The following is an 8,827-nucleotide window of genomic DNA, read 5'->3' on the forward strand; positions in this document are numbered from 1 at the left end:
ACCTTGACACAGAGCGCCACAGAAATTAAACTGTTGGTGATAATGAATATTACCTATATAAAATCAGTGCACCAATAATAAATTTGTACTTTTAAAAACTAATTTCAGTGTTCTTTGTGGTATATTTTGAGAACCTCTTAAGTACCCTTTTTAAAATCCAGTTTAAAGCTACATCGATATTTAAATTAATATAATATGTATAGTGTTGGGAATGATCACAAAAACTTTTTTAAATGATATCAGTTTATGATGCAGGGAGCGTCTAGAGAGAAGTAAAGGACACAGATGCGAGTCGAGGAACAGAGACGTTTAACGAAAACAAAACACAAATGAGGACAGCAAGCCCGAGGCGCTATAGCGGCACAGCACGAATAGCCTAGACCAAAGCCAGAACAATGACCGACACACTTGAGCACACATGGCGGTTTAAATACATACATTAATGAGGAGGGTAACGAGGGGCAGGTGAAACACTGGGGCATGGCAGCACCTGGATTGCACACAAACATGACACATAACACATCGCAGGCCATTCCACGTGTTCTAGGGGATAGGGACGTGTGCTCTTACAGTTTTACAGAGTTTAGGACAATTTCAGGAAGCTAAACAGACCTAAATCCAGCATAGGTTGCTTGTAGAAAACCTTTGTAATTACTGTATTAAATACAAAAAAGTTATTTATAGCAAAAACACAGGTTCTCTATACTTCTTTATAATTAAAATCATGAAATATGAAATATTATATATATATATATATATATATATATATATATATATATATATATATATATATATATATTTACTTGCATTGGTCTTTTTATGAGAATGGGCCTAGACAGTGCCATGGACAAATGTTATTCATCTGGGGTTAATAGTTCAGAGTTAAACGGTATATGTATTAGGAATCATTATATTATACCACACAACTACCATATTATGACCCTTGCACCACCATGGTCCTCTGTGCAAGTGCCACAGGTGGTTTAACATTTTGTGCAATGTATTTAATATAAGATCAATGTTTTCAAAAAATAAAACCAAAGAATGTTGTTCAGTCCAAAAAATAACTTTGTGGAGTGTGTAAATGGAATGTTCTTATATGTAGTCTGAAAGGAACAAGAGTACATGGATTGTCACACAAAATGTATTTAGAAAGTGAGAAAGGGGATACGTGTGCTTTTAACATCAGCTGCATCCACACAGATCTAATCTGAGTGATTTCTCCTGCCATTAGAGAAATCAACGCCCTGCTTAGAACTTTGTTACGAACAGAATAGGCTATGACAGTATCTGACCAACCTTGGGCAACTCTCTTATACTCGGACAAATCGAAGAGGAAGGCTAGTATATGCTCTGTAGAGTGGCCAAGCAGATTTTGTGTCACACAGCATGAAGCACGCCAGAACGCACACAGCAATTCTCTATGGTTCGGCCCCTACGAAAGGTAAGAAAGGTAGAATGGAATTTGAAGACAGTTGCAAAAGTGCTGACCTCAAGGGAAGATGCTGTTTACTGCATTGTGTCAAAGCGGCAGTATTGGAGTTTGGATATGAGGGAAACAGCACAACAGCCCCTGTCACCAAGGGCATCTTTATACTTCACAACGCATGGCAAACAAATCATTGACAATAACCCAGACATGAAAGTGAAGCAGCTGACAGGTTCATGCAGTTTGAGAGATGTATGAATAAGGGAGGATTCTAATATGACAGCTAAACAAATATACTTCACATGTAGGCCACTCCAGCGGTTCACATCCTGTCACTCTTCAACACGTCACTAGATGTGTGCGAAAAACCCCCATTAATATGTTGTTTCCTCGTATACCACATCATTCACAATTACTTTCTATCTTTCTCTCACTCTCTCTGAGATTGGGTCCGAGAAAACTGTCAGTGTTAATACCTTAATCTCCCTCATTGTGCAGAACATGGAGAATGAAATTGGCATATCTGAGTCTCAACACTTACAAGTCAGTTAAATAGACACTAATCCATTTACTTCCATCCTACTTGAGAAAGGTCAATCAGTGGCCATGGGGGGGGGTGCAATTTAGGAGTTCTGTCACACAGAGGGAGGCAGAACAGCATACCTTTCAGACTGTTTGATTAAGAGACGCTTACTTTGATAAATAATGCCCTCCCAGTTTCTCACTCCAGGGGGATCTTCAGGGCCCAATTCATATGAGCCCGTCACCTCCACCCCACCGCACCCCACCCCAGCCCTCCGTCCACCTGTCCCCTTTACGTGTCACATAATCCTTCGTATCTTTCCAACCTCATCAGTGCCATTGCATCTGATTCCACAGCCATGACTTATTACACACTTAAAATTAAACAGAGTTTTACGGTGTCTTGATTGAGGAAAGCCACAGTAGAAGAGCAAAAGCTAAAGGTGGTTGAAGGGATATAAAGAATAGGCAAGCACTGCCCTCTTACCAAAGTACATAAAAGCTGAGGCAAAAAAAAAAAGGTCCATAAAAGAGCCCAGCCACACTGGCTCTCATCTGCGGGAGTTAATTATCCAAAGAGTAATAACATTATCAGGAGTGTGTGAGAGCTACCTGTCACATTGATTTATACAGCTTACCTTTCTTACTTTTACTCTCACACCCAGTTTATCCAACTTCTCAAAATCTACACACACACACACACACACATATATGTACTTTCACTGAGTACCTCTATGCCCTCCTGGACACACAAATTCATCAAATGGCAGAAATAGGCCTTTTTCCTATAAATGTAAGTTGTTAATGTTCTGAACATTGCAAGTTACTCTGATGTACTGGGATGTGACACTGGACAATGCATCGCATGAGAACTTCATTCTCTACGCTAATGTATATTACATTCCAAGAGTGCCCGTGTGATTTAGACGTGAAACAGTATATGCACATGGTCAGACCAATATATGCTTAAATATATGTAAAATACCTTATACTTATTGTGATCTTGTGATATAAATACAATTTTTTATTATTGTTGTTATTATTATTGTTGTTGTTGTTTAGAAAATGGACACATGGTTGTTTTTTTAAACACATGCATGATTATCACTCAACTCTTCAGACCCTGTGCATTTCTTCATCTTTGTGACTGTCTCCTCTTGTAATGGTTATGTGATTTTCCCATGGCATAGCTGTGCTCTGTCTGACGGTAAATATGTCCAGCTGTGACTGAGGGACAGTGCCTGGGAGAGAAAATTGCTCATTCTGTGGGTCTGCTCAGAGTTTGGTAATGTATTACAAATAAAGAGCTATCTGAAATTTTAATAAATATTTACAGAAGACTAAAATGATAATGGAGTTATAATATTACAAGGAAAAGGTACATTCCTTCTAAATTCTACTGAAGGCATGTTCCCCTATTGTTTCTGTGAATTTACTTTTGCATAACTAAAATGCTGAATGGAGGATTTATTTAAGATGAAACAATTTTTTCCAAGCAAACAACAATCTTTCCAACATTAACTGATAAGCCCATATATGTGGTCCATGTCACAACTGAAAGAATCAATCTGATTCAGACTTTAAAGAAACTGAGGGATGAATTAGAGTGAGAGGAAAAAAAGGGGAGAGGTGTTTAATCTGAACCTCTGGGAATATAAAACTAAAACTCAGCACAAATATGAATGCTTTGGGACCTAAACAGAGAAAATTGACTCTCCTTTATCAGAGTTAGCCAGAAAAGTCAAGCAATTAAAAAGGATGTCTGATAAAGGAGAATGTGTTGGTGAAGATGATGAAGATGAGATTTGAGGTTAGTATTCATTTGATGAGCAAGGCATATTGCAGATATTGCAACAAATATGGAGTATCAAGCTGTCACTTGAGAGAAAGTATGATAGAGTCCCTACATTTACACACCTAGCAACTCTGTTCCAACAATATTGATATCTTCTGTCATCATTGACACTCACTATCAGTGTCAAAAAATATAAAACAGTCATGACAGTATTGCCAAAGGTGGGTAATAACACGCTACATATACTCCATTACATTTACTTAAGTAACTTTTTGAGCAAATTGTACTTTAAGAATTTTAAAAGAGGGTACTTTATACTCTTACTCAAGTACATTTGCGAGGTGAAAAATATACTTTTACTCTGTTATATTTGTCAACATTCCTTCTGTTGTATTTTTAAATATTTACATATGTACTTGAGAAGTACAAGCTGTCCATATGGCCTCAGAAATAGCCAAGCAAAGATTAACATCTCTGGCTGCCCACCTGAAGAGGTACACAAGAGAAGTAGAAGCCAGGAGAAAAAACAGGATGTTCTCACATGAGCCATCCAAAGTATACTCTCAGTGGCAAAGTAATAGCATAAGAACTGACCCACCAAAGCTGGAAATTGAAAAATACTGGAAAGGCATATGGGAGGAAGAGGCAAAGCACAACAACAATGCTCAGTGGTTAGAGAACCTGAGAGCGGACCACAGCAACCTCCCTGTACAGGATCCAGTAACCATTCACATTAGCAGATGTCCAAGAAAGGGTCTCAATTATGAAGAGCCCTAACATCATCCATTGCACGAGCACCTGGCCGTATAAATGCACTAATGGACGGAACCCATCCTGAATGGTTAAATGAAGGTCAGACAGTCCTGATCCTGAAGGACCCCCCAGAAAGGGGGGTGCACCCAACTACCAGCTGATAACATGCCTCTGCACATCATGGAGTCTCCTGCCAGGCATCATTGCAGGTAAGAAGAGTAGGGACATGGCTCAATAGACGAGCAGAGCCAAGAACACTGGAGGAGCCAAACACCAGCTCCTGGTGGATAAAACAGTCACTCTAGACTATAAAACCAGACAGACAAACCTGTGTGATGCCTGGATTGACTACAAGAAAGCCTATGAATCGGTGCCCCACACATGGATCCTGGAATGCTTGAGGCTGTATAACATCAGCAGGACTCCAAGATACTTCATCAAGAACTCAATGGGGCTGTGAAAGACAACCCTAGAGGCCAATGCAAGCCAACAGCACTTGTCACCATCAAGTGAGGTATTTACCGTGGAGATGCCCTGTCCCCACTGCTGTTTTGCATAGGGCTGAACTCCCTCAGTGAGATTATCACAAAGAGTGTTTACTGATACTGGCTACAGAATGCAGAAACCATTAGCCACCTCCTCTACATGGATGACATCATGCTGTATGCCAAAAGTGAATGAGACATCGACTCTCTAACCCATCTCAACATCAGTTTGTTATTTGGACTGGCTAAGTGTGGTCAGATGGTTACAAGCAGAGGGAAGATAGCTAGAACAGAAGGGATCATACTACCATCAGATAAAATAACAGATGTTGAGGGTAGCTACAAGTACCTTGGAATCCCACAGGCAAATGGGAATCAAAAATGAGGCAAATCCTTAGAACTGAATGGGAAGAACATGATCCAAGCAAGCAACACCTATGCTCTACCAGTCATCAGATACGTCGCTGGCATAATGCATTGAGGATTTCATCTCAAATCCAGCACTCTGAGACCATACACTAAGCAGAGGGAGGCAGGCCAGCTACTACTGAGTGTAAGAGCCATAATCCAGGATGAAACAACCAAGATCCAGGAGTACACCAAGATGATGGCCCTAAGTGATGGAGTGCTTTGTGATACCTCAGACAGAAGAAACCCAAGGAGGATGGGAATGAGGAGGAACAGGAACTACCATGAGAGGATAAACCAGCTACATGGTATTACCACTAGCAAATAGTGGAAGAGGCTGATATGGAGAAATCATACTAATGGCTCGAAAAGGATTGAAAGACAGCACAGATGCACTAATCATAGCAGCACAGGAACAAGATCCTCCAAGTTATTAAATGAGTTCCAGTGAAGTAACTTGCAAATGGATTTGTATTTTTAACAGATGCTTTTTTACTTTCACTTAATAATAATTTGAATGACTACTTTTACTTCTACTTGAATAATTATTATTGTAAAGCAACAGTACTTTTACTTGAGTACAGTTTTTGGCTACTCTACCCACCTCTGTCCTTTGGATAGAACTGGATTAATTCACATTGAGATAAAGAGAAGAGCGAGTAGGAGAAACGGTGGCAGTAATAGAGAGTGAATTAGCCTTTATGCATTAGGTTCCTCATCTTTACTGCCCCTCCACCTCAGTAATTGATCATTATTCTTAAACTGAATTGCCCAGCAGAGCAAAGACATTATCAGCTAATTATTGAAAAAAAAAAGGCTAAATTAATTGCTGGTGTAGCTGATGGCTTCAATTACATGGTCACATCTCTATTAAAAAAATTCTTCATTACAAGAACCTTTGCCAGTGCCTGGCACAGTTCTGTTGTACCTGCCACAGTGACGTGATGCCGTATCAAATAATCGGGCAGGCCAAGTTTGGACTCGTCTGGGTCTAAATGAGAGTGAGAGAGCAATCTCTGTGTGTCAGCTCTTTAGCAGGAATGCTAGCACTGCTGCCCCCAGCCCATCTCCCCATACCTTGGCCCAGGTGTGTCGATACGCTCGCCTTCATTACACCGAGATTGGCCAGGTGTATGTGTGCGTGGCAGATTTCATTAGCGTGAGATTGCTTTCTCATTCGCACGTCACGGGCTCATGGCCACATGCACACACACACAAATACACGCATATGAGCCAGCAGGAGCGGCGAGAGAAGAGGGGAGCTCACAGCTGGCACTGTCGCTGCGATTCGGCATGGCTCTCCATCTCCATTTTCATCGTGAAAGAGGTTTAGGAAAAAACCATTGAGGTGGGTTATCTGCATAAAACATCAGTGCAAGAGAGAGGAGACAGGCACAGGCAGACAGCTGAGGAATTTCAGTGACACTCGCATCATTTAAAATGCCTGATGAAAGAACTGAGAATCAACGCTTGCAGTCCAGAACTGTGTATCTGCTTCTTTTTTCTATCTTATTTTCTTATCATACTTTATTTACAATGCTTGTGATCACAGCTATGGAAGAGACTTTGGTCTCTGGGGATTATCCATGTTTCAAAAAAAGCAAAGGTGCAGCTAAGCCCAGAATGACTCACACTGGAGCCAGATAGACCCTGTTGACCATATTTCTGTGTCTGTTCCAGCTTGGTTATGGTGGTCTGGCAAGCCAAGGAAGGTAATGACTTTTGGAATTAAAGGGGAAAATTTGCAAGAGCTCTAAAGACTCTGGCAGTCAGCTATTGATTCTGGTTTGAGGACCACTTAAGTCCTATGTACATTTTAACATGATTTACAGTTTCTCAGTAGTTGTCTGACTGTGAAGAAAAAAAAAAAACTATCCATCTCAAGCAGATTTTTATCATCTGTAATCAGAGGCAAATATAAAAATTAAAAAGAAATTAAAATGCCACACAGTTAATATTTTATTAATCTGGTTAAATAAATAGCAATTAATGATTTATCACTGAGGCATAATCCATCAGTATTCCTGCTAATCAGAAGCCTCTCCAGTGAGTTGGGTGGTGTCTAATGGAGATTTCCTTGTGCAGCTGTGCTAGAGGTAATTTTTACTTCTAGAGGTTGGCAACTGCTGCTAATATGTAAACAGAAAGAAACTGTGCACTCTCGAGCTTCTCTAGAAGAAGCTTGAGGACATTTTCACACCACAACCACATCTTAAAACAAGTACATTTTAGACACTGATGTTTTATTCTGTTTAATTTAATGTCTGGCACATTTTAATCAATCCAGTGCATTTTGCATAATATACCTCTCCCCGTCTGCATACGTAAACACACAATGGAATTAAGTAAGTATGAAGGAACTAGCACAGATTGACCATTTCTTATATAACCTTTCAGCTGTTTGAATACATGTGCAGAACAACTATGGCTGTGCAGAACATATCAAGTGACTATCATCTAATCTACAGGAAAAGCAAACAAGATTGAACAAAAAGCAAGACTGTGATGAGGAATAAAAATGTCTTATAATATTGGTTTTCCTTGTTTAGAAGAATAGCTTCATTATATATTAAGACAATTAAGACAATTATTCAAAGTGTGTACCTTCCTCAATAGCAATCATCAGAATTTGACGGGCCCTGATAAGGAATGCTCAGGATTCAATATAGACAATGTAGTAAAAGCAGTGACAATAACACACTCCCAGTAGGATTAAAACCCTCCAAGTGAGTGACAGCAACAGAGTGCAGTCAGTCCTCAGCCCAGAGAGGGGAAAAGACACTGCAGTACAGTTCTCTCATCCTCTCTGACAGCAGCGTTGGCTCTGCAAGACTATTGAAATGAAGTGAAGAGACGAAATGAGACAGTAAGGCAAACAACGAAGGGCAGCGTGGGCAGCTGGGCCAGGGCAGACAGGTGAGCTGTGACTAAAACAAACTTACCTTCCATCGTAATGATCACACGTCTGATGGATGACCACAAATGCAAAGCTACTGGGACAGAGCTGCCATCAAACTGCTGGGTTAGATCATAAGCATCATCCTTCACTTTATAACTGCAGACTCCAGACTAGCTGCAACTCCAGGGGGAAAGCCCTGGCCTTAGAGCACAAAGTGTTTAAGTGCCAAAATGAGATTTCTGACCGCTCTAATCTTCTTCAGGGAGCGTGCTTAACCGATACTTACAATCCATCCTCAACGATCAGTTGCAACAATTTAAAAATATATTCCCTGGAACAACTGAGTCATTTTGAACAATGGAGGATATTTCAGAATATAATATTTTGCATTATATTCCAGTACATGACCTATACTGTTACAATGTTTCTTTGATGAGAGAAAAAAAACGAATAGCAGACCAGATAAGCAAATACAACACAATGTACTAATGAGAAGTTCCTAAAAGCAACTTGCCATTTATAAGAATAATAATGAT

Source organism: Electrophorus electricus, chromosome 4, assembly GCF_013358815.1.
Source record: "Electrophorus electricus isolate fEleEle1 chromosome 4, fEleEle1.pri, whole genome shotgun sequence".
Classification (NCBI taxonomy): Eukaryota; Metazoa; Chordata; class Actinopteri; order Gymnotiformes; family Gymnotidae; genus Electrophorus; species Electrophorus electricus.